Below are 27,747 nucleotides of genomic sequence, written 5' to 3' on the forward strand. Positions count from 1 at the left end.
TGAACAGAACAAGCACATTCATTCATTTGACACATTCATTCCAATGAATGAAACAGAGACCCTTCCTTACTTCCAGCAGTCACAGCTTTTGAGTCCAGAGGAAGTTCCCGACCCAAAGACAGCCAACCTATAGGATTGCTGGCAACCTATGGAAGTGGCATGACTTACTAAGCCTATTGGCTGCCCTCTTGCAGAAAGTTATACCAGAACAGCCAGAGGAGGGAGTTAGCAATGGGAGATGAAGTGAGAAAGTTTAAGATGGCAACTAGAGATCATGAAAACTGGACTTGTCAGGAAACAGTCAGGCAGAGAAGATTCAGGGAAGTCATGGGAGAGAGATGGAGAACAGCTCACTCGTCCTGATGACTCTGCAGTTTTGGTTCCCAATTCTGATACCTGAAGACACTTGAGAAATTCTTGATCTCTTGTGAAGAAACTGTCATCTATTTTATCTAGTCTCTCTCCCTCTTTTTATAAAACCAATAGGATTCAATCATGGAAGTGTCATGCTAATAGTCTTACCTAATTCTAAGCAGTTTCCAAAGGCTTAACCGCTAAACATTACAGTCAGATTAAGTTTCCACCTTCTTAATATCTCACAATAGGGATTGAATTTCAACACATGAAGCTTTGGAGAATACTCATCCAAACCACAGCAGAGTCAAATGGATACAACAAAGAAAAGAGAAAGTGAATCTGAATTTGAAGATAGGGCAGTCAAAACTATATAATATAAACATGAGAGATAAAAGTTTAAAAAAAGAACAAGGACTTAGGGACCTGTTAAACAATACCAACATTTATAATAGCAACATATATGCTAACAAATTTATAATTGGAGTATCAGAGGAGCAGGAGGGAGAGAATGGAACAGAAAAAAATGCTTGAAGAAACACTGACTGATCTTTTCCTAAATTTGATTAAAAGCAAACTTAGGACTGGGGATGTAGCTCAGCGGAAGAGCACTTATGTAGCATGTGTGAGGCTCTGGGTTCAAACACCAGCATCACAAAAACAATCTCCCAATAGACATACAAATTCAAGATGCTCAAGAAACATCAAGCAGTATAAACACTAAGAAGGCCATGCTGAGCTACACTCTAAAGTCAAAATGTCTCAAATAAAAAACAAATAAATCTTCTCAGAAGCAAAAGGATAACCATAATTGCACAAGGATATCACATTGTCAGGGACATTTCAGTTTGATCAATGGTAGACTTCTCTTCAGAAACGATAGAGGCCAGATCACAGTGGAACATATTTAAAGTGGTGAAAGAAAAACAAAAACCTGTCAACTTTGAATTTTATAGCTAGCAATAATCTGTCAAGAAGAAAGGTGAAATAAAGTGTTTTAAAATTTAAAATGCAGTCACCAGCAAACCTGCCCCCTAAGAAATATTAAAGGAAAAGCTAAAGCTGTAGATCACTAGTAGAGATTTTGCCCAGCATGTACAGGACCCTAGGTTTAATCCTCAGTAAAAAAAATACAAATGAACAAAAACAGAGCCAAAGAAAATGCTAAAGGGAATTCAGACTGAAATGAAAGATGAAAACTCAAATTCTTAGGAAGAATAAAGAGCATAGGAAACATCAAATATCTGGGAAAATATGAAAGACTTTTCTGTGTTCTCATTTTCTTTATAATGCATATGACAATTTAAATTGTAACATTTGGGGGTTATAGTGTATGTAGCTGTAACACATATCATAACAATATAAAAAATGTGAGAAGATAGGGATATATATGGCAAAATATTATCTATCGGTGGAACGGACTGTTAAAAGTTAAGGATGTTGGGCCAGGGATTTAGCTCAGTGGTTCTGCTGCCTGCCTCGAAAGCGCAAGGTCCCAAGTTCGATCCCCAGTACCCAAAAAAAAAGTTAAAGATGTTAATATCAGCACTCCGGAGGCTGAGTCAGGAAAATTGCAAGTTTGAGGCCACTCTGTGCTACATAGTAAGTTCAAGGCCAGCCTAGACTATATAGTGAGACCCTGTCTCAAAAAATAAAAACATTAAGGATTTATATATTTCTCCCTAGAGATATCACTAAAAATACAATGCAAAGAAAAATAGCTACAAAACATTAAAATATAATTCTAAACAATATTAAAGTATTTTTTAAAAGTAAGAAAGGAAAAACAGATGGACAAAATTAGAAGGACACAAATAAAAAATAATATATTCTAAGTCTGAAACCCAGTTATATCTAAAAATAACAAACTGAATACTCCACTTAAAAGTAGTTATTGTCAGAATTGGGGTTTTTGTAGCTATAAAAATACCAAGTTGATAACCTTTATTTCACAAAGATTCTCGATACAATTATTATAATAATCCATACATTATGGTTTCTAAACATTTACCCACTAATGGTTTTTGTGAGAGGCTGTTGTCCTTCATGGTTCAGGGATAGTTTAGATGGCTGATGTTTGCAAGAGCCCAACTTTTCTTCCTTTCTAAGCAACAAGTTAGTCTTTTCAGAAGTCTTGCCAGATGTTTTCTTTGTTTGCTTCTCCCTGTTGCTGCTTAATTTGATAGATTTCATTTTCTAGTTGCACAATAGTCGTAATTCTTACTGACCAGGGACACCCAATTTGACTCCATTTCTCTCAATTTAGATCCAGCTGTGAGTTGCATGTTTTTCCACTGCCAGTTTAAATCTTAAATATGTTTCCTTAACTTCTGAAGCACTTTCTGTGCATGTTCAATCATATGAACTAGATTTTCGTTATATACTTTCCAGGCATTACATCCATGCTGTGACATTAGCTCCAGATCCTCAATTCGTACTGCTTGGTGCTCTAATTGGGCCATAGAATTGTTTACACATTCTTGCCATGCAGTAATGTCATTTTTCTGACCTGAGGAAGGGGCTGGAAGCTCATATCATTTCATACTGAGCAATTCAATTGGTTGTCGAGCAGCCAGTCTTTAAAATTCATTTCTCATTAAGTCAGTTTCGAAAGCAGAATAATCCGGGGCTGTTAAGTAGCTCAGGTAGTTCTTGGTGGTCAGGATCTGCAAGTTTCCTCCTCTACCAGAGCTGCAGCCACTTCTCGCACGCCTGGCACCTCATAGCCTTGATCAAAATACAGCAGCGCATCCACCACTACCTCTCCGGCCACCAACCCCGTGCCCACCATCGATTTTTTTTTTTAATGAGACCCAGCTCTGTGCTGTGTAAATGTAATGCACTTTAAATAAAGATATGCATACACTGATCCATCCATTCATGGTGGCATGTACCAGCTACTCAGGAGACTGAAGCAGGAGGGCTGCTTGAGCTCAGGAGTTCAAGGCCAGCATGGACAAGATAGCAAGATCCAATCTCTAAAAAAATAAGAAAAAGAAAAAAATCAAAGTAATAAAAATAGAAAAACCACATAACAGTAAGTAAAAAAGTACTGCAACAGCAATATTAACATAAAATAGACTTCAAAACTAAAAATATTATGAGGAGATGTCATGATAGAAAGATTGATTCATGAGAAAGACATAGCAACCATAAATATGCACATGCTTCTCTCTCCAATTGATAGAATAAAGCAAATAATCAGTAGAGATAGAAGATGTAGACACTATTAGCTACAGTGATCATGTCCAAGAACAGAATAACCATTCATTCCATGTGTAAATGGTATATTCGTCAGAGTAGGCCATCTGTCTCAATAAATGTGGAATGATTACCAAGTTATCTAATAACGGTGTTATCTAATGTATCTATGTTATCTAATAACAGTGTTATCTAATGTATCTATGTTATCTAATAACAGTGGAGAAACCAGTAACAGAGAAAACCACAAATATTTGGAAACTACACAGCATTCTTCTCAATAACTTATAGATAGATCAATGAAGAAATTACAGGAAAATCAGAAAATACCTTGAATTGAATGACAATAAAAATATAATGATTCACAATTTGTGAGATATAGTTAAATAATAAAACCCAGAGTAAGTTGAAAAGGGTGATGGGATAACAAAGTAAAAAGAACAGGAATCAACAAAATAGAAATACACAATAGAAAAAAAAAAATCAGTGAAACCAAAAGCTAGCTCCTTTAAAAGGTTAATGAAGTTGAAAACCTCCTGCTAAAGTAACCAATAAAAAATGGAAAAGACACAAATCACCAATGCAAAGAATGAAAGAGATGTCACTACAGATTCTACCAATGTTAAAAAAGATAATAAGGGAATATCATAATAATATAGTTGGAAACCTAGATAAAATGAACAAAATGGACAAATTTCTCAAAAGACATAAATTACAAAACCTTACCAAAGAAGAGAAAACACTTGAATAAGTCTATAAAAATTAATGAAATTTCCATGTGCAGTGGTATGTGCCAGTAGTCCCAGCACTTGAGAGTCTGAACCAGTCAGGTACTTCCAAGCTTCAAGATCCTGACCAACTTGCTGTGAATGGCACAACTCACACAATATTGTATCTTCACCTACAGCTTGAGAAACACACAGACGTGGAAGACACTCACTTAGGAAAGGTCCCTGACACCCATGACCTCTACTAGATTTTCTGCAGCAAACTTCTAGATAGCTTTGTCCTTGGGCACATGACAGGCATGTGTACTCAGCAAATAGGCTGCATGGGACTTGGCCTTTTGGGGCACTACTGCTGTTCCTTCTTTTTGTGTTGTCTTTTCAGAAGCGCCCTCCAGCTCTTCCTGATTAATTTTCATTGGCCAGAAAAAGTCACATAACCCTCACTAGCATCTAGGGAGCCTAAAACAGCAAAAACCAGAAGAGTTATATTGGCCTACATCATTTTTGCCATGATTATCTTGGAAATGGCACTCATATGCCTAAAATAAAATCAAGGATCTCTTAGCAAGAGAGAACAAGGGAGTAGTTCATTTAAAGTACCTGTCACATCACCCTAAACTCTAGCCAGAAAGAACATTCTGTGTGTGTGCACGTGTGTGTGTGTGTTCTGCTGAGATTGAACTCATGTTCCTTGTGCATGTTAGGCAAACACTGTACTGGAGCTATCCCTCCTGCACACAAACTTTTCTGTGCTTCCATTTCTTTGCATCTGTAGCCTAGAAGGCCTAGCCCTTTTGCTTCACCTAACAAACACCATCCTAGCCTTCATAACTCAAGCAATGTTACCATAATTTAAAAAATGCATTAGTACTTGAGATTGAACCCAGGGCCTTCACATTGAGCTGCAGCTCTTTTATTATTTTTTACTTTGAGCCAGAATCTCACCAAGTCACTAAGTTGCCCGGGGTGGGATTGAACTCACAATCCTTTTACTTCAGCCTCCAAGAGTGCTGGGATTACAAGAATATAACACCAAGACAGGCTTTAAGTAATTTTTTTAAGGAAAAAGTTCAGGACAGTCATCATCTCTGTTATAATGCCTTTACTCCCTCCCTTTCTCCTTAATATGAGTTAAATGTTCCTGCTCAGGAATCCCTGAGCTCCCAGCAAAGAACACCATGCTCTATGAAGCTAAGAAGCCCGCTTTCCTTCTCAGAGTGGGATAGAATCAAGAGACAATGTCTCTGTGCCTTTATATTTCCCGGTCCTAAATCCTTTCTAATGCTCAGCTGCATTTCTGTGATTTGATTCTTGATGACATCACAAACCCTTAAAATCTTTATCATAAGCTTCTTGTTTTGTTTGTGCTAATTCAAGTTGGTTTCTGTTGCTTTGATCCAGTCACAATTAAGACATTGCCCCTGCTCACCTACAAGGACCTACAGGGCCAAAGAGTTATTGCTCGTCAAGTACAGCCAGACTCCCTCATTTCCCAGACTCTGCAAAAGTCAGTTTGGGGCTGACCATGTGATCAGTTCTAGCCAATGGAGTATGAGCAGAAGTAATGAGTGTTACTTCTGGGCTAAGGCTGTTAAGAGCAAATGTACCTCCTCTATCTCTACCCTCTATGACAGCAATGTGTCCTATGTGGCTTTCAAAAGGAAGAAGGCTTCTTAACCTACATTTTTTTTTTTTTTGGTACCGAGGATCAAACTCGGGTCCTTGTGCTTGCGCAGCAGGTGGTAAAACCATTGAGCTAAATCCCGGCCCTCTTAACCTACATTTAACTTTACATGAGCAACAATAAATAAATAAGCAAATCTCTTTTTTGTGAGAAGACACTGAGTCTGAGGGGCTTCACTGTTGCAGCACCCATCATTAATTACACTAACTACTACCCCCACTAAATTATAGGTATGTTACTTGTCTCTTTCATTAGGATCTGATCTGTTTGAGGTCAGTAGCAGATGTTCATCGTATAACTTTAGAACCAACCCCTACTGGGCCTGGAACATGAAATGTGCTCATTAAATATGTGTTGAATGAATTACAAGTCAATGAATCATTCTGTCTGATGTTTCAACACCTCCAGCAAATACTTACTAGAAACCCAAGGAGTTTAGAAATTTCTAGAGCTGGAATTTGGACCCAGAATCTTCTAATTCCAAGTCAAAGGTTTTTTTTCATTATCTTTACTATAGATAAATGATGGGAACTGTGAATTAACTCCAAAGTGTGGCAATTCAGCAGACAGTCTGTATGTGGCTTTCTAGGACAATTATTCTGGAAAGTCATTTCTGGGAAAGGGCCCAAGAATTTACAAACAGCAGAGGAGAAAGACTTCTTTAAATGCTGACTGCTGCCATTGCTCTGGTCATGAATCTGTGAAAACAACACAAGTCAAAAGCTTCCTTGGAGACAGAAGAACATCTGTCTTTTAAAAAATTTCAACATTCCTATTAAATAACTTGTCAGGAATTAACAAAGGAGAAATTGAACAGGGAAATTCTTAAAATCCTACAATTAGGCCCAAAAATTAAGTGCCAGTTAAGGGTGGGGAAGCAGATTTTGTGTGAATATATGAATTAACTGCAAAGTCAGGAATAATAAGGATAAATTTTGCTTTGTTATATTATTAGTGGGATGAGTCTACTGTGTGCCAGTTATAAAACTTTGCACATATTCTTTTTTCTTATTCCTTATAACAAAATGGCAAGGTGTGTAATGCCATTCCCATGTTACAGGTAAAGAAAATGTGCACTCAATAGTTATGAATCTTACTAAAGATCACAGAGCTTAAATAGGGAAGGGTGGAGGGGGTGAAGGGAGGGCTAGGAATGGGGAAAAAATAAGAACCAAGATGCATTATGTAAAGGTACAATTCCCAATGAGAAACGTAATTGTGTTGTATACCTACAATGTACCAATAAAAGAATTTAATAAAGTGCAAAAAATAAAATAAAATAAAAAGATCACAGAGCTAGTAAATGGTTGGTTCAGGATTTAAACCCAGGTGCTTTGGACTCTAAAGCCCATACCCTCTACTTTCAGGTGACTAGCGTGATTCTTTTATTCTAGAGTCTCAGAAATCCATTGTGAACTGATTTAGACAAAGGGACTTTATTGGTTCACAGAACTCAGAAAGGATTGAATGACCACCCCTTGGAAGAGCAGACATAGCACTGGGCTTCCAGAGCAATGGAAGCCCAGACCTAAATAGCAACCAGAGCCCTGAATATTGCCAGCACTCCACACTTTCTATCTCTCTGCTTCTCTCGAGTCACCTTCATTCTGTCTCCTGCACAGCATCATTCTGCAACACAGCAGAAAGCATCGCTCCTAATATTTCCCAATCCTCACATCTCTCAGCCCCTAACAGGAGAAAGAATCCAACTTGCTTCCATTTCTATTTGAAAACTCTCAGGGCAGGGATCCAGTTGGCCAGCTTTGATCCAGTATTTCCTTTGGAGACATGTGCTCTAATGGGCCATCTCAAAACAAGGAAGACCCTGTTTAGAGGAAAATAAAATGTCTAAAAAGAACTAAAAATGCTCAAAGGAAATATAAATGCTTAGTTTGAATCAAGGAAATATTCCTGTTATCTTTAAACATCTGAAGGACCATCATGAGAAAGATGAAAGAAATGCTGTGGGTCATTTGAGACCAATAGATGGATATTTCTAGAAGACAGAGTTTAGGTTCAGTTGCAACATCCATAGAGTGACTACCATGTGCCAGCTTCTGCAAAGCTCCTTCCCATATATCAGGTCTCCCAATCATCATAACAAATCTGTTGGATGAATTTCATTATTCCTCCTTTACCTGTGAGACTGTAGACCAAGATAAGCTGTCCAAGTGGCAAGTATGGAATCCAGGTGTCCTATCTCTTCTTGCTCTTTCCATCATATTATTTGCATCTTCACACATAACTCCTTAATAATCATTTCTGTTCAAAGGGTTGGGATTTTTCCAGGGTCAGGGGGCTGCTCATGCCTAAAGTTGCCCCCTGCAAAAGTCAAAAGTCAATTGGCTATCTTTCCAGGGCTTGATGAAGATGTATTTCACAATGGTAAATACAGTTGGGCTAGAAATCCCCTAAGATCCAGTCCAACTTTGACTCAATAAATTCTTGAAGCGTTTACAAATTCTTCAGAAACTTTCTGCTCTATAATCTTCCATTTGTCCCCACCAACCTTTTGCACCTGCTCTGGGCCTCATAATGTAGGCCTGTGTGCACACCATCCCAGTGTCCCTTTCCCTGGTTTCCAGCTGGTTCCACCTAGTAGGGTTCCCAGCAGGAGGTCAGAAGAAGGTGGACAGCAGTTTGGTGAGGTCACCTTTGGTTGGCTGTTCCCTCCACCAGGGTCACTGCTCCTCTCAATACAGCCAGCTTGGGACAATTCTTGCTCCTTCTAGGTCCACTTTATTCCTTCCTTGCCTCTTCAGCCTAGAGATGGTACCAGCTCTATTGCTGCTATACCAGAAATCCTACACTGAGAGGTTCCCCTATACTCCTACACTTTTATAATTAATCCCGTTGTCAAACACCTTCCTCAAACTCCTGAGTGTGCATGCTTGTGTTTCCTGTGGAGACCCAGACACTTTTTTCAGATTATAAATTCTGTATACTAATTCCATATTTTTACACGCTCAGTATGTCTTTCAGATATAGATAAAGAAGACAATTAAAATCATCTATACTTTACCCCTCAAGACAGCTGACATTTGGCGATATTTCTTTTCAGCATTTTCTTGTGTACACCTTATATACATTTTTACAGTATTCACATCTCAATGTGCATATAGTTTCACTAACATGATTGTATCATTACCATTTCCTCATGTCATTAAAAACTCTTGACAAACATCATGTTTCAAAGTTGTATACCATAATGTAGCATGATTATTTTTCCACTTCTCTATTTGGATTACTTCTATTATTTTTGCTGTCATAAATATCACTGCTATTATGGTCACAACTCATAAGTCCTAGTCTAAATTTCTGATTATTTCCATAGACCCTTCGGAATTCTGGTACTTCAGTGATGCCCAATATATTATATACACTAGAGGGCGCTTGAGAGTCCTCTGAAACAATAGTTTTCTGTGCCCTGGTGAAGAATGAAAGGAACCTGCCAGGACTGGCAGAAATATTAAAGGCATTTGAGGGTTTCCCTTCACCACTGGGAAAGCTATGCTTGATCTCATAATAAAACAATGTGGGCATTCTCTTCCCAGGCCTGGTTGCATCTTGGGTCAGGAGCAGAGCTCCGTTTGTTATTCTGGTTGATGACAAGCACAGTCCTGAATCTTCAGATCTGTGGATGACCAATGGGTGACCGCCAAGGCCACATTCAGCTGATGAAGAAAGTCCACGTGAGAAGGCTCTGAACAGAGGCCCCACCCCAACCCCAGGGAACCACAGTCCTGGGTTAGTTCCCAGAGCCCCGGGCCAGTTCTTGTTGTGGAACTTGTTGTACAAGTTCTCTGTAGCTGCTTGAGAGACTGTAGTGGGTAATTGTCCTCAAGGAAGGCTCAGGGTCATCAGCAAAGGAGTGGGTGGCCAACATGTGACCATGGCAGTACTGAGGAGGAGGAGGTGGGGGCAGGGACCTGAGGTCCTGAGCCTGTACCTCTCCTATGTTTCCCTCTCCTACCTGTTTTGAGACGGTTCTGGTGAAGGGAGAGCCTTCAGAGCTCGCAGTCCCATGCTGCCAACCATGGCTGGGCAAGTGCAGCTGAGAAGAGGAGGAGAAACCCTCACTAAGTGACCTGGAACATGAGTACTGATGTGTCAACACTATGTCCCCCAAGGATGAATATGGCACTCTCTGTTCCTCCTTGGACTAAGCAATTTACCTCCTTCTTTGGGATTCATCTTCTCAGGGATGGCCCCTTCCTGGTCCACCATACTTGACATTCTCATTTGTGCTGGAGAAAAGACCCTCTTTCCTTAAAACTAGAATCATTAGATGAGTTTTTTTTTTTTTTTTTTTTTGGTACCAGGGATCGAACTCAGGACCTTGTGCTTGCGAGGCAGGCACTGAGCTAAATCCCCGGCCCTAGATGAGTTTTGATGATATGGCTAAAAATACTCATGTGACCTAGGAAGGCAGTGAGGTTTTCACATTGGCAAAAATGGTAAGCTTTGTAAACACTAGGTCTAGGCAGGCTCAAGGACCTTGTGTTAAGTGTTTTCCATCACTGTAACAAAAAACCAGAGACAACCAACTTATAAAGATAAAAGGTTTATTTTGACTCATGAGATTATAAGTTTCAGTCATGATTGATTGACTCCATTACTTTGGGCCTGTGCTGGCATGTGCTGCCCAGAGTGTGTCTCAGAGCAAAGCTGCTCACCTCATAAATGGGATATGAGAGGGAAAGGAAGGGGATAGGGCCCCATTATCTCCTTCAAGGTCATGCTCCCAGTGACTACAAGGCCCACCTCAAAGTTTCCACTGCTTCTCAACTAGGTCAAGCTGGGAACTAAGCCTTTAATATGTAGGTCTTTGGGAGACATTTAAGATCCAAACTATAGAGCCAGACATGGTGGCACTCACCTGGTCTGTAATCCCAGCTGCTTGGGAGACTGAGGTAGGAGGATCCCTTGAGTCCAGGAGTTCAAGACCAGCCTATACAACATAACAAGGCTCCATCTCTGGAAAAAAAAAATCCAGACTACAGCAGACCCATGTATTAAGATGCTAAAGGCAATCCAGATAAGGTTAAAGTAAGATTTTCCTTTAAAAAAATATGGCTCTCAACCTTAATTGTTCCCAAGAAAAATCACTTGGAAAGTTTTTTAAAAATCCCATACACAAAACAATCACATCAAATCTCAGGAGATAGGACCCAGATTTTAGTGTCTCTTAAAAGTCCCCAGGTGATGCCAACATGTAGCCAATGTTGAAAACCAGTGGTCTTAAAGGGATAATAAAAGAAGTCCTATGCTTTAATGCGTCAATAACAATATAAATTTAATGGCCATATTTCCAGTCTGTACCTGAGTCTTTCATTTCTTTAAATCTTGCTTTATAACGCATTTTGGCCTCCGGAAAGCCAATTAGAGATCTATAAATAAGCTATAATGTCAGTACTTAAACTTAATGAGAAAAAAGTGTTCTTGTGTCACTTGAACTGGATCATTTAGGTTGTTGTGGGGATTGAATGTAACAAAAAATACGTACATAGTAGGTATTCGTGAGGATTAGTCTTTCCTTCTGGCTTGTTAGTTACCAGCTCTGAGTTACCCCTGCCCGAGGATCATTTCACTGACTGGTAGACCCAAGGCCACCTTTTTTCCACTGAGCATACAGAATGGCCTGGAAGGATAAAAACAAAAACTTATAGACAGCAAGTGGAAATGCTTGGAAATAATCAGATATACACCCAAGTGGAGAATTCTCCATCTTAAGTGCAGCGATACAGCCTACTAGGGTCAGAGGGTGGCAAAGCTCAGGAGCCTACCTGGGTGGCAGATTAACATTTTATGAGCCTCTTGGACAAGACTTTGGTTGCATTGTAGGCAGCAAAGCTAAGAGTCATCAAATCCCAGAGCCTCAAAAATCAGCCCTCCCTGTGTTTCTGTATCTTTTTTTCTCTTCAATCACAGCACCTCCTATGGTTTTTTAGGGAGTAATGTGGGATGCAAAAAAGCAGGGATCTTGGAGTTAGACAGACACAAATTCACAGCCAGTCTCCATCACTTACTGGCTGTGGGATGTTTATAAAAAGTTTAACCTTTCAGTGTTTTGTTTTCCATCCATGAACTCAGCAAGTGATCTGAGAACATGGCATACTGCTGTGTCAATTCTGCACTGCCCATAGATTAAGATGGCACCAGCTGTTCCCCTCAAACCAAGGACTTTGCTTCTTCCACATGGATGCATCTTCCTGGGGATTTCCCTCTCCTGGCAACCGTATCTTCTAGCTCATTTGTGCAGGAGAGGTCAGAGAAGCATCTAGGTGAAGGTAAGTGGGCCCTGCTCCCATCATCTCCCTTTTCTGGTGTTCTTTTGCCTACATTCCTCCTGCTGGGTGAGGGCTTTCATAGCCACGCAGACCTACTTCTTCAAATCATTGCTTCCCTTTCTAGGGAAAGGATCCTGAAATTCCCTGTCTCATTGGGCCTGAGCCCACTTCTGGGCCCACCCACTTCTGGGGTGTGTAAGTGCTGGCCCCCACATCCATCCTCATAAAGAGAGGCTTCACTGTCCATTCTAGGCCATGAAGGAAGTCAAGGACAGCTATGGGGGACAGAGGGATGGGGATGGTTTGAGACAGACTCACAATAGAGAAGAGAAGGAGGCAGCTCTCCCTGCCTCGCTCACTGTAGCACAGAACAGAGATAAGTCTGAAAGTTCTAAAGGAACTTGGCTTTCTGGGTCATTATGAAGATATTTGTTAGAGAAGTTAGGACATTCCTTATTTAACCACTTGTTACCTTACGATTTAACCTCTAAAAATTTGAGGCATATGGCATGTTGGTCCTATAGGTGTTCCAGGCAGTCCAAGGGGAAAGAACTGGATCATTCAGGTTGTTGTGGAGATTGAATGTAACAAAAAATACATACATAGTAGGTGTTGGTGAGGATTAGTCTTTCCTTCTGGCTTGTTAGTGACTCTTTTAAAACTGCAACTGTAAAAGAAACTGTTCTGAGCTGGGCAACCACCTTCCTCCTCTTTCTAGGGTGCAGCTTCACAATGGGGAACTCACAGGGCTGGCTGACATGGCCACAATCCTTCCTACTGAGACACTGATTCCTTAGTTAAGTCTGGGCAAACAAAGGGCTCCTATGCCAACCGGGAAGGCTGAGGCCACTTCTGAAGTGCCTCTTTGGGAAGCACTTAGGTGGGCGGGGCTGTAGGCTTTCTGAGGAGACCTGGCGACAGAGAATTCTGGGTAGAGGAAGCAGGAAGGGTACAGAAACAACTTTGGAGGTCTTAAGAGCTGTCTGCAGGGGTATATTGGCCTAAACTCCGGAATCAGACCTGGAAAACTGCCATGCCTCGTCCAGGTCCAGGGAGGTGGGGAGGCAAAACCTACCTATACAAGCTCAGCCACCTAGTCCTCAAAGGAGTTGGAATTCTCTGAAAAGCTGGAACCAGCAGAACTGGTTCACTCTGTTAGATAGTCTCTTAAATTCGCTGCCATGTATCGACTTTGTACTTTGGAAGCTCCTGTTTAGTTTCTGTATTTTAAGCAGTAAGTGGGAGTATGCTAAGCAGTTAGAAAATGGGACTGGGTGAGGGAAACCTGAGCAGGCAGAGGGAACAGAATCTGCAAAGAGCTGCAACATGGAAGTGGTCTTGTGTCAAAAACAGTGAAGGGTGAACCCCAAGTTGTATGGAGGGGAAAAGGAGAAAAGGAAGGAAGCTACAAAGGTAACTGAGCCATACAGAAGTGGCCTTGAAGCATTCTGATGTTGTTTCATACATCACAGAGAAAAATGCTCTTTGTATTCCAAAATATGACTTTCTCCTCATAAGAAAATACTTCAGCAAACTTTGGGAAATTTTCAAATTGCAGTTACTAAATATAGTGGAATATTTAGCTCATGAATATGCTGGACACCTTTCTGATTAAATTTTGAATCTATTATCTATCTATCATCTAACTTATTCTATAGTTTTTAAACCATCAGAAATAGAGACTTATTTCAAAACAAAAGAAATTTATTTTGAAATCACAGAGAAGTTTGTTCAGTATCCCAATTAGTCCTACAACACAGATTCCTGAAAAAAAGTCACTAATAAATAAAATATACTAAAAATCTTCAGTTCTCAAAAAAATAAATATTACAAATACTTTCAACATATTCAAATGCTAACAGGATCTGTAACTCTCAGAAACAAGATCCAGGGCTGAGGATGTAACTCAATGGTGCTGAACCTGCCTGGCAAGTGCAAAGTCCTGAGTTCAATCCCTGGTTCAGGAAAAAAAGAAAAAGAAAAAGAAACAAGATCCACTCACTTCTGAGTCTAGTCCTCTAGGATACCTTTCTCCCTAAAGATCAGGAACTAATTACATTGAAATGAAGCATAAACAGGTTTCAACTTGTACTCTGCCAAATTTTATATGCAGGGCCTGGGATTGGGGTGCACTAAATTCACCTCCACACTCATCCTTGCTTTCCCCCAAAACACATATTTTAGCTCCCTCTTACTCTTCATGTTGAACCTGGGTTGCCTCACTTTGACAGTGAAACACTGGTCCTTTATACCTAAGGTTGATATAAATACATTGTTATTCATTTGCCAAATCCCCGAGAGGTAAAAATCTAATTAATCTATTAAGCCTTCTCTTGGAGAAAAATCAAATCTTTCAGAGGGGAAACCTGGATCGGTACCATCAGGGAGTTTGCAACAGGGCTGGCAGCTTGCTCCAGATATGCAGACAGCTCTGCTCAACACATGCTGAGGTTCACAGAAGCTGGGAGCAGCAGGCTGAGAACGCAGGAGAAAGCAGCTCTGTTTGGGGATGTCACCCTGCAGGGGGACCTGCAGCATCCCGCAAGCCAGTGCCCATTATCCTCTGCTGTGAAACAACTGTGCCACTAGAATAAGGGGAGGTCCAGCTGGAAGTGAGTCCTCAGGGACCCCTGTATGTCCCTGTAATCTTCCTAGCAACAGAGTTGAGGGTAGGAGTTCAGTCTTGCTGAATGAAACCTCACCCCTGAGGCTTTTGTTGAGGGGCATGACCACTCTTTGTAGGAAGTTAATATAATCCTTCCCATCCTCAAAAGTCTCCCAAGGAAGCCACCCCACCACTTGGTACTGCCAGGTGACCTGATGGAGTGGGCAAGCGAAGAGTTGGTTGTGTTTGTTTTTAAGCTACAGCCTTTCATATTTCCCCCAAACTATATGCCTTTCAAGGCTTATCTCCCTTACAGGGGCACAGAAACAGATGGGCAGCTTATCAAAATGAAGATGATGATGGTCATACTGCTGGAAAGATAGAAAAGAGGGTTGATGGATTCCTCCCACACACACAAACACAGTGAGAGAAAACCATGAGCATTCTCCTCCAAGAAATCTCTGAGTGATGGCACAATCGTCCCCAGATTATCACCAGCTACTGTGGCTTCTTAGCCACATGTAAGATGGAAATCAGATATGGGCTGATGCTTGAACCTGCTGATGACCAACCGTTGTCCACCCTCTTCTTCTTGGCCCTCTGAATGGGAAGGTCCCCTCCATGCTTTCAGGATTACCAACTGGCTGGGGGTTCTTGCTCAATGCCTAGACAAATCACTGGTTGCCAAAGTATAGCTCTTCAAGTGTCAACAGCCCCGAGCTTTGTATGCCAGTGGCTATCAGCTCTACCAGTGTTAGCAGTCCTCCTAGTTCCTGGGAACATGCAGCTACCAGCAGGCTTCTGGAACTCTTCCAAGCACCAGAGATGGCAGCTCCCTACTGCTCTCCCTTGCTCTCCATCACTCTCTGGCTGCCAGCCACCTTCTCTGTTGTCTTCACTGTTAACAGCTCTGGCCACCACTGCACTGGGCACCAGCAGCCCTTGGTGTTACTAGCTCAGCACACACTACTAGAGACAGAAACCAGAAATAGGCAGGAATATGCCATCCAAAAGAGGCTTTATTAGAACTTACACTACAGCATAAGGGCCAACAGTGCATGGACTGACCCAGAATGGCCCAGGGGGAGCTTGCTTAAGTAGGGTGATTGTGGGCAGGGGAGGGACCCCTTGAGGACCTGACTGAAGGGGCTCCAGAGAGGTAGAGCCATCCAGAGGAACTAGAGCGCAGGGTTGTCCATGACAGATTGGTGACTGAAGCCTGCTGTAGCTAAAACAAATATTGGAGTTGAGCTATGGGGCGCCAGATACAGCTGTAGCTGGCCTCAATGCCATTGGAATAAAGTACCTTTTGAAGAGCAATAGCCCCTCTCTGTCTCAGGAGGACCTTTATTACATGACCGGGGTCTCCCTCAACTTCTAAGCATGAATGCTAAACTATCTAGAGATTTCCAAACTGGCTTTGTGACATTTTCTGCAGTGATGGAGTTGGTCTACACCTGCACTAACACAGGAACTGCCAGACAGAGTGGCTAATGAACTCTTTATTTCCTAGGCAGATGAAGGAACTGGATTTTAAATTTTCATTTGAGTTAAGTTTTTAAAATAGCTACAGGTGACTATTGGTTATCATATTCGTCAGCACAACAAGAAGTCTGCTGGCTTTGAGATGCTGAGGAAGGGTGGGTGTCTTTGCCTCTTCCTGGTCTCCTCCTCCTTCTTGCATCTCTGGTCATTAGGGCTTCTCCTTGGGCATCATTCTGGCTACACCATTGCTGGAGCCTCTCCTCAGCTAAGCCTACTGTACTGGCCAAACTCCAGCAAGAAGAAACATTACAATATCCACTTGGGAAAGATTGCATATGACTTTCTCTGAGCAAGATGAGGTTGGCAAGGATCACAGAAGCTGAGCATGATACTCCAAACTGCTAATTTGCTAAAATAATTTGGGAAAGTGCTACTTAAAACCCTGAAAGAAGCGAGAGCAACATTTCTGAAATTTGTGGGAGGCTGAAGTCCAAGCTACTGGAGGGTGTGTTTGCTAACAGTCTCAGTGGTTGTTTATTAAATGGCCATGGAATATTTATTTCTCTCTGTTGGAATACTTGGCCGGAGAAGGCAGCCTCATTCAATGAAATTTTCTACCAGGACAAGAGGGAAAGATTTAGCCTGATCTCTTATCAACTGGAAATTTGGAATCCCATAATCTTCTGTCCCCATTACTCAAAGATCCACAGGATGTTTTCATGACTGCCTTTGCAACCTGGGCTTCTGTCTCATGCATAGGTCCCATCAAGGAGAGAGGCAGGGAGGCATAGTGGACTGCGTTCGGCACTATGCTGCTCAGTCACCTACAGGTGGTTGGGGCAGGAGTGGACACTGAGCCCAGACGAGTCAGTTTCATAGGCTTCCCAGTGACATATGACGTTCCAGGGAAGAATACCACCCCAATTACAGTCCTCCTTTCTGGATTCTCTCCTGGGCACAGGGAGAATCTAATGCTGAAAGTGACACGTGGAGGATAACAGGGGCAAAGCCAAGTACACCAACTTAGCTGAGGAGCTAGAGACTGGTTGTGCACGAAGAGGATAGAGTCTGAGATTTCATATTTTTTAAATCCCTCAAGAAATCCAAACATACGAATATTCACCTTGTTTTAGTTCCATAGGTAATTAATCACCTCCAACAGGATGCTTCACCTCACACTTCTCATTTGAAGCTTTTACATAGGATGCAGGCCGTAGTTCACTGGTATTGGTGATACTTCAGTGTAAACTTTCTATTTAATGTTCCCTTAGGCTGGATTGCTAGTAGGGGTATTCCTAGGTCAAACAGATAATTACTTATGTGTTTCTTGCTGCATGCTGCCTTCCAATAGATCGTGTAAACTTAATGTCATTGATGAACTTCAGCTTCTCCACAGCCTTGCCAGCACTGGGAATACCATTCTGGGAGGGAGTTTGCCTTAGTGACAGAACACTTATCCTCAAAAAGACTCTAGTTTGGAGCTCTAACATAGTAAAATTTTTAATTTAAGAATACCATTTTGCATTTCCACCCCAGCTCTATTTTTTAAAGTAAATATCAAAAAGCCCCTCGCATCTACTTCAATTTTCATTCACTTTGACTCTTAGTTAAGATTGTTAGTATTGGTCTTGACAGTGTGCACCTGTAATACCAGCACTCAGCACTCTGGGAGGCTGAAATGGGAAAATTACAAGTCTAAGCCCAGTCTGGAAAACTTAGTAAGACCTTGTCCCAAACTAAAATGGGCTGAGGATGTAGCTCAAAACCCAGTGCTAAAAATAAGATAAAATGGATCATTAAAGATTATTAGTGAACCATTTTCCATTGGTGTGTTTACTATTCATGTCTTCTCTTCTCTATGAGTTTCCCAAAAGTAGTATCTCCCTGATACCCTCTTTTTTGACTACTGAATCTATTGCCTATACCACAACTGAGCATTCAACATCTCTGCTGGCAACATGCTAAAACCCCATCGATATGAAGGGTGGCCCTTTTTTATTTAGTGAAACCTGTCTTTTAGAGCTTTTCAGGGGTGTTTTGCTCACAATGACTGGGATGGGTGCCAGTCAATTAGCCATGACACTTTGGTCCTATGGCCACAGCGTTCAGTGGTCATATAAAAATGAGACAAGACTAAACCAATCTCTTCACTTCCAGACTGACCAGAGCCTTCAATGTTTTTTAAACAAATTCTCAGTGTGGCTCTAGGAGAAATCTGAGGTGCCTTTTCCAGAACTATTCACCTGCCATGGAATTTTAAGATGCAGAAGCATCCTGAAGGAAGGGTCTCCTGAAGATGGTGCTTCAGGGAGCCCCACTGTGACATCAAAGCCACCACCATACAAAAGTTCACATTCTCCCCAGAGCAAGAAAACACAGTATCCCAAAGTTGTTCCACTGCAGAAACCCACACAAGGTGACAAAAGGCAGGTGCATCTTACAAACATCTTAAATAATATATTTTAAAAATCACTAAGAATGTTAGAAAGATATTTTATGGTGTGAAAAGGAAAGTGAAAGCCCAGCATGTAAGAATGGACCTAATTTTTGTTTAGAAAAAATGGCATATTTTTTCAATTTTATTAGTGCATATTTGCAGTAGTATATAAAGATTACATACCTCATGAGGAGTTAGTATATGTACATCTTAATTCTTTTTTCATTCCCTTCCCCTTCTCTCCCTCCTCACTCCCTCCATCTCTTCGAAAAAGGTATATCTTATAATTTACTTGCTTATTACCCCACCCCTCACCAGAACTAGACATAAGTTTCCAAGGGCAGGAACATCAAGCTATACAAGCCATTCTAATTTGATTAAAATTTTAGGACATTTATATTGTAGACTGTTGTGTTTGAACAGCACTGTTATGTTATACTTTTCATTTTATTTTAAAATATGTTTTTAAATGTTCATATTACATTTTTGTTTTGTCTGAAGAATGCTATTTACTTGAAACAAAATTATATTTTTTATGTAATGTCTGAAAAGATATACAGTTGGCTCTCCATATCCAGTGATTCCTTATCCAAGGGTTCAACCAACTGTGAATCAAAAATATTCAGGAAACGGGGGCTCAGTGGTGCTGCTGCCTGCCTTGCAAGGGCAAGGTCCTGAGTTTGATCCCCTGTATCAAAAAAAAAATTCAGGAAAGCACTGGGGGTACAGCTCAGGGATAGAGTGTATGATTAGCAGTTTTAAGACCCTGGCTTTGATCCCAGCAGCAAAAAAAAAAAATTTTTTTAATTGTGTCTATATGAACATGGACAGACTTTTATCATTATTCCCTAAACAATACAGTATAATAACTATTTACGTAGCATTTATATTATATTGTTTTTCATATAACCTAGAAATAATTTAAAGTATATAGGAGGATGTGCATAGGTTACTTGCATATATTATGTCTTGTTATAGAAGTACTGTTAAACAACATTTCATGTGCTTACTGAACTTTTGTATATCTTCTTTAAAGAAATGTCTATTCAAATCCTTTGCCCATTTTTGATTTGAGTTGCTCATTGCTGTCACTGCTGTTTGTTTGTTTGTTCTTGTTCATGCTGAAGATCAAACTGAGGGAGTGCTGAGCTGCATCCCCAGCCCTTTTTATATTTTTATTTTGAGACAGGATCTCACTGAGTTGCTCAGGCTGACCTAGAACTTGCAATCCTCCCAACATTATAGGCATGTTTCTTCATGCCCACTGCTGTTGAATTTTAGGTGTTCTTTATATATCTAGCTATTAATCCTTTTTCAGAGAGTTGATCTGCAAATATTTCTCCTGTTCTCTGGGTTGTCTTTTCACTTACTTGGTAACAGCCTTTGATGCAAAAAAAGCTTATCATTTTGATGAAGTCTAATTTGTTATTTTCTGTCTGTAATTTTTTTTTTTTTTTTTGAGGCGATCTCACTATATAGTTCAGGCTGGCCTAGAATTCACTATGTAACCCAGGCTGGCCTTGAACCCATAGATCCTCTGGCTCAGCCTCTCAGGTACTGGGATCACAGGCATGTGCCACCACAGCAGGCTTTTTTGTTTGTGCTTTTGGTGTCATATCCAAGAAATTGCTATCATGATCATTTTCCCCTGCATTTTCTTCTAAGAGTGTTAAGAATGTTGGTTCTTATGCTTGGGTCTTTGGTCCATTTTGAATTAATGTTTGCAAGTCCAACTCATTTCTTCTGTATGTAGATATCCAGTTTCCCCTGCACCATTTGTTGAAAAGCTCATCTTTGTCAGGTTGAATATCTTGGCATCCTGTCAGAGCAAGTTTTCAAATGTGGACCTGATGGATATTATGCGGTGCTGTAGGACATTTTTGAGGTAGTATGTGTGCTCCAGTCTTCCCTGAAGCAGCCTCTCTCCCCCACCCCCCACCCCCCAGAAGGACTACCATAGGCCAGGGGGAGGATATCCTGAGAACACTTCCCAGGTGGAGGAGACCTCAGGCAGCACCTAAGGTAGCCATGCTACCAGGCTGCTCCCTCTGAATTCAACCCAAACCAGCTGACACAGCCTGGCTCCAGGACTGCCCAGACCGGTTTGCAAGCTCTCTGCAAGCTCCCTGCTCCTGGAGATCTGGCTCCCTGGCCATTGCTTCTGCATATGCTCACTTTCACTCCCTCTACCGTCACCTCCCCCTCTCCTGCTCTCCTCCCTGCCAGTCCCTTCATGGTCCTTGCCAACCCCAAGACCAAGGGCTCTGAGCTGCTGCCCTGGCTTGGGGCCCCTTTTCTCCCTCAGGCCCCAGCCACGCCACTCAGGCTCTGATTCAGAAGGTTTCTATTTTTTTAATGGATGTAAAATTATCAATGATAACATGGTCAATAATGTTAACATAATAATTCACATTTATTGGGCACTTAGTAGGCATAGTGTACGTGCCTCACATTGTTCACGACACATAACAGACCCATGAGGCCCATATGATTACCATGCCTCCGAAACAGAAACTAAGGTGAGAGGGCTCAAGTTCTGTGCCCAAGGTCACAAGGCCAGCAAGTGACACAGTCATGATTCAAATGCCACCTCAGAACAAGGCTTCTGATCTACATTATCAGATACCCACTCCCACTTGGTGACCACAGTCAGTGAATGACCAGACCAGCAATATGTGTCAGCCAGTGTGTGTGTGTGTGTGTGTGTGTGCGCGCGCACTCATGTGTGCACAAATGCTTGTATGTGTGTAAGGAGGAGAGAGAAGGAAGCTCTCACCCTTAATGCTTTGCTACCATCTGCCCGCCATGAACAGTTTCTCCTCTCAATCCCACTCTGCCTTGGAGCCGGAGATTATGGACTGAAACCTCTATAAACTGTAATAAAAGGAGGGCCGAGGAGGTGAGCTGGTCCCAGCAGCTGGAAGGAAGCTCCCCTGCCACCATCCCAAGCTCCTAGGGCAGAGAAGGTGAGCCACGAGGGTGCCAAGAGCAACACTCCACACACCCCATGGAAATGAGAAGACACGTAAACAAGCCTCAGAAACAGACTTCTGGATCACCTACAGCAACCCCAAAGGGAAACGAGATGGGACAATCTGATACTCAACTACCTGGACTCTCTGAACTGGCAACAAAAGAGGATCTGGGAAAAATGAAATCAGAAATAATTACTCAGATAACAGCAAAGATTTTGCTCATGGTGCAAGACATGATTAATAAATCTAGAGAGGGCACACATTAAAAAATAGAGGATCTGAGGAATATGATGGAATCCCAACATAGGAAGCAAATGGAATCCATAAAACAGATGCAAACAGATTGCCAGGAGATTAAAAACTCCATCAAAAGTCTGCAGAGCAGAATGAACCAATGTGAGGATAGAATTTCAGATATAGAAGAAAAGATTGCAATTAGTGACCAGGAAAAGAAAAATTGCTTTAAAATTGTAAGGGAACACAAGAAATCAATCCAGCAGCTGCTAGATGATGCAAAGAAGAATAACATAAGACTGATTGGAGTCAATGAAGAAAGAGGAGAGAGTGCAGATGACATAAAAAAAACTGTTCACAGAAGTGATGGCAGAAAACTTCCCAAGGAGGGGGAAAGAACTTGACATACAAATAAGTGAGGCATATAGGACTCCAGCTAGCCTTAATCAAAAAAAATCTACACATAGACATATAATAGTTAGGATTCCAGAAATCCAACAGAAGAACAAAATTCTACAAGCAGTGAGAGAAAAGAAACAAATCACATACAAAGGAAAGTCCATCAGAATCACAACAGACTTCTCAACACAAACCCTCAAGGCAAGAAGAGCTTGGAGTGATGTATTTCAAGCCCTAAAGGAAAACAGCCTCCAACCCAGATTGATGTACCCTGCAAAACTATCTTTCCAAATTGATGGAGAAATAAGATACTTGCATGATAAAGAGCACCTCAGGAACTTCATGAATATCAAACCAGCACTCCAAAAATTTTAGACAATACCCTAGGAAAAGACAATGAGGATCACAACCCCAGGAAACCCAGCAGAATGAATCCATTGGGCATGACAAATTAAACACAAAGGGGGAGAATCCAATAAAAAGAAAAAGTCATGACAAGGCTTTTAAAACTTTTAACTTCATCTCCCTAATGAGTGCATAATTCAATCTTGTTATTGTACTGATTAGTACTTTTCTGATTCTAGAGTTGCACACTTTCCCTTGTGCTATACTAGCTATTTATCATCTTCTTATGTCTACTTTTTAACTGGGTTGTCTATTAATGAGCTCTAAGAAGTCTTTATACATTCTGGTCATAGGTTATATGCATTGTAAATATAGTCAGTTTAAGGACTACTTTTCATTTTAATGATGTCATTTAAAGTTCTAAATTTTGATGGAATCTCATTTATCAATTTTTTTCTTTTATACATCATGTCTTTTGTATCCTAGGTTGTTCTTGCCTACCCTGAATTCATAAACATTTTCCCTTATAATTTCTTCTTAAAGTTTTATACTGTAAGGCTTTCATATTTAGGTTCATAGATCCCTTCAAGTTATTTTCATGTATCGAAATAAAGGGTTGAGGTTAATTTTTTTATATACAGATACCAGGTGTTCTAATGCTGTTTGCTGAAAACACTATCTCTTCCTCGGCTCTTGAATTGAGTTTATATTCCATAAAGTGCTAATGTTAAATAATCTTTCAAAACTCAGTGGACCATATATGTGTGGTTCTATTTCTAGATTCTCTGTTTTATTCAAATGATCTATATGTCTTTCCTTACACCAACACTGCCTTGATTACTGTAGCTTTAGAAGAAGTCTTAAAATTAGGTACTAAACGTCTTCCAACACTGTTTTTGTTTTTTTGAGTTTTTTTTAAAACTTTTCTAGGTCCTTTGTACTCCTACATAATTTTTAAATTTCAATATACAATTCTTCATTTATAGCAAGTGTACACAGACCTGAATTTTTATATATACCTTGTGTTTTCTAATCCTGCTAAATTCAAGTACAAGTTCTAGGGGCTCCTAGAGATTTCTTAGTATTTTCTCTGTAGATGATTATTTCATCTACATATAAAGATTTTGCTTCTACCTTGCCAATCCTATCCTAATTGTGTCATTTTATTGCCAGACTATTTTGGTGTGGACTAGGTTTCAAAGTTTAATAGACTGATAAAGAGTAAGCATATCTGCCCTTGTTCCCCACCTTAAGGAGAAAGCATTCTATCTTCTCCATTTATATAAGGCATTCTTGCTGGAAGTATGGAGTACATGTCTTTAATCTGTTGAGAAGTTTCTGTTCTACTTCTAGTCTCCTGATAGCTTTTCTCATGAACAGCTGTAGAATTTAGTCCAATACTTTTTCTCCAACTAGTGACAGGATCATATGGCTTTTTCCTTTCCTCTGTTAAAATGATGACTTTTGGGGGTGGATCTTCCAATGCTGAACCAACACTGCCATCCCTATAACAAAACCACTTTCTACATCCTGCCAGATCTGACTTCTAATAGTTTGTTTTGTTAAATTTCTATCTCTGTTCATACTTTTTTCTTCTATTATATTTATCCAGTTTTAGGATTAGCACAATGTTGAGTTCCTAAAATGAGGGGAGAAGTGTTCCTTCTTTTTTCTGCTTTAATTGTTTGATATAATTTATCAGTTAAAATGTATATGAGCCTGCTGTTGTCATATAGGTATATTTTCAAGCTAGGAATATACTTTCTTTAATAGGTGCTATTCAAATTTTATATTTCTTCCAGAGTTAGTTTCATTAATTTGTCTTCCAAGGTACTTCTTAGAAGTTGTCAAATTTATTTCCAAAAAGATTTTTGTAATATGCTTTCTATATCCTTTTAAATTCTGTAAAATCTGTGGTAATGTCTCCTAGATCTTGATATTTTAATTTTTAAAATGTATAATTGATATTGTGTAACAGGAAGAAAAGGTCTAAAGGAGTAGGGAAAGTGGGAGGGGTAGGGGAAAGGAAAAAAGGGAAAAGGAAAAAAATGGAAACAAAGTCTTTGCAAATAGAGAAGGGTGGAGGGGGTGAAGGGGGGGCAGGGGAAGGGGAAAAAAATAAGAACCAAGATACTCACATAATGGTACAAGATCCCAATGATGAATGTAACTGTATTTTATACCTAAAATGTACCAATAAACTTAATGGGGAAAAGAAAAAAAAAAAGAAGGAAGCTCTCCAGGGGAAAGTGACTTAACTAAGGTCAGGGGTGGTGGACATGGGTAGAATTATCACCAGACCAGGTCCAAGGAGGTCCCTAAAAGAGGAGATGGGGACTTCAGTTCACCTCACCCAAGGGGTAGGTTGTAGGTTTGCTGGTTTCTGTCACAGAAAAATAATTTGCAGGACATGTCAGCGAGAGGCAGAGACTATTATTCTTAGACCAAAAGAGGTGCGGGCCCAGGGATTTAGCTCAGTGGTGCCACCGCCTGCCTCGAAAGCACAAGGACCAGAGTTCGATCCCCAGTACCAAAAAAAGGGGTGCATAGGAAGAGAAAATGGGGTGCGGCCCCCCAGAGAAGCAGATGGCCTCTGAGGCTGAGATTCTTCTGTGGCCTTGGCAGGTGAGAAGGGGTGTCTTTACGACATCTAGGGTGTGTATTCCTAGTGTCTGTCAGGTCACCCACTTGCTAGGCAAGATTAGAATGCAAGCCATCTGCAGGGGGTTGAAGTTTAAGAGATCTGCTGCCCGCTTAACAAAGCTGCTTCTTTGAAGATGGAGTTCTGTGGGAGGAAAAGCATGATTCAATTTACAGGTGGAAAGCAAGGCCTAATTTACAGGCTTATTGTATCTTTAAGATCCTTGGGAATTTTTTTTTTCAGTGTGTTTCCTGGAAGGGAAAAAGGCATTGTAACCTTGGATAATTATGTCTTAAAGCTGCAGGGGTTTTTTTTGTTCTGTTTTTTTGTGTTTTTGGTACTGGAGAGCGAACTCAGGACCTTGTGCCTGCGAGGCAGGTACAGTCCCACTGAGCTAAATCCCTGGCCCAAGGCTGCAGTATTTTTTAAGTAGAATTTTAAAATTACAATGTCCCTTGTCTCCTTTCTACCTATCTTTAGTTCTTCTATCCTACCTCAGAATTAAATCTCAAAGATAATTCCAGCGCCAGCCTCTTCAGTACCCACTGGGCATTGGGCACCTCCAGAGACCAGGTAGGGGCAAGTAGCCAACAACTGAGGCAACTTGTAATAAAAGTTTTGAACACAATAGCCCCCTTCCCCTTCCTGACTCACTAGGCCGGGCTTGAGTTTCTGCCTCAGTCCTCCCAGCCCCTCCTGGCTGGACTCACTGATACTGTTTTTCTGGCAAGTTCAGGCCTGCCCCAGGCGATGAAGAGGTAAACAAGATGTACTTTCACCTACAAGAAGCTCGAAATCTGGGAGGTAAGGGGAACTGCCTCCCTCAACCCTACAGCCTATCCAACCCCACATCACACTGGATATCCTGCTTCATTCCTTCTCAGTCCTCTAAGGCTGTCTCCTTCCATCTCCACCTGGATCCAAGCTGCCATCCTTTGTGTGGGCTAAGCACTGATCCGCTTAGCACAAAGTGGCTGCCCAGTCTGGGTGGCAGAGGAGATGCATGTGTTTGGTGTCTAATGAGGGCCAGAAAGGGCTTTATAGAAGAGGTCCATCTAGGTTGGGGAGGGTGAATAAGAATTTACAGGTGAAAAGATAGAAAAATGTATTTTAGTGGGATGAGTTCACATATAAAGGCCAGGAAGGCATCTTAGGGGACTGAAAGATGACAATAAATTAGAATTTAGGATGAGGGTGAAGTAACTGTAACCGAGCAAGGCTGCAGTAGCAGGGCCAGACTGTACTGTTCCCTGTAGATAATGGGGTGCCAGGCCCCCCAAGAGTGAGGGTGAGCTCTGACTGACAATGTGTTCAGTCTCCCCAGCAAATATAGGCCTTTATATGTGCGGGGTTTTTTTCCAGTTAGATGACAGAAACAGCCCCAGAGCTCCTTCCAGATGCCAACAACTCTCATTTTTACTGGTGTCCCTTGTGACCAGCCTTGCTGTGTAATTATAAACAGAACAACAGGCCTTTTTCTGTGCAGAAGGATTGCTTTGAGTATAGAGTAAGCATCTACAGGGGGAGGCACATGCAGTGGTTTGGGGGTTCAGATAATGGCCGAACAAATGCTGGGAATAAAGGTGTAGACCCTGGAGGATGAAGGAGATGGGGAGACAGGTGTTTCTAGCCTCAGCTGTTGACAGAGAAAGGCCCTGCCCAACACCCCACACCAGGAGTCTCCTGTCCACCTCTTAGCTGTGAAGAGGAGGTACAATGAATTTCATGGGTGAGATTCCAGCACTAGGGTGGGGCCAAGTTTACCTGTGAATAGGGTCACTGAATGTAAAAAACAAAACAAAACAAAACAAAAACCCTGGGCACCCAAGAATGTGAGCCTCTGTTCCCATCCCCACGCCTAAGTACACTGGCCTCTGTTCTCCAGGCAGCTACTGAGCTGGAGGAGGAAACAGCAGGGAGCAAAGGAGGACTTGGGGTGGGGGAGGAGCTCAGGCCACCGGCCAGCAGAGCCCGGAGCCAGCGGGGCAAAGGCAGCCCTATCCTGTTGCTGTTGCCCATGGTGGCCATGTCCCTTGGGAACCCAAGAGCAGGCCGGGGAGTGGCAGGGCAGGGTTAGCTCCCATGTTGGTGTCATCAAAAACCCTGTCTTTATTTCTATCCACTTAGTCAGAAGGGAGAAAGAGGCTGGGGGATGGGAAGAACGAAGGGAGCACGTTTCAGAGCAGGAATGGAAGAGAGGGTGGCGCCTTACCTGTCGGAGGCTGGCTCTGGGGAGTAAAGAACAGTCCCTGCACCACCACCAAGTGAGTCAGTGTGGGCGAGGGCCAGGTGTGGCCTCTGGGAAGGGCTGGGTTTCAGTTTGGAGAAGACACATGGGAGGGAAGGAGGCCCAGCTAAATAGCTGTGGG

The 27,747-nt window shown here is 41.4% G+C and overlaps 1 pseudogene across 1 annotated transcript; it reads right to left on the reverse strand.

The window, feature by feature from the left end:
- Nucleotides 1-1,908: 1,908 nt before the first annotated feature.
- Nucleotides 1,909-27,747, reverse strand: LOC101720653 (pre-mRNA-splicing factor SPF27 pseudogene; annotated as a pseudogene). Its single transcript, XR_015440148.1, has 5 exons — nt 11,474-27,747; nt 10,847-10,944; nt 9,941-10,021; nt 8,106-8,289; nt 1,909-3,332 (listed from the first exon to the last, which is right to left on the reverse strand). The product of XR_015440148.1 is annotated as a pre-mRNA-splicing factor SPF27 pseudogene (transcript).

Source organism: Heterocephalus glaber, unplaced genomic scaffold, assembly GCF_053883595.1.
Source record: "Heterocephalus glaber isolate CG9 unplaced genomic scaffold, H.glaber_assembly_v1.0 deba00001481, whole genome shotgun sequence".
In the NCBI taxonomy this organism is placed as follows: Eukaryota; Metazoa; Chordata; class Mammalia; order Rodentia; family Bathyergidae; genus Heterocephalus; species Heterocephalus glaber.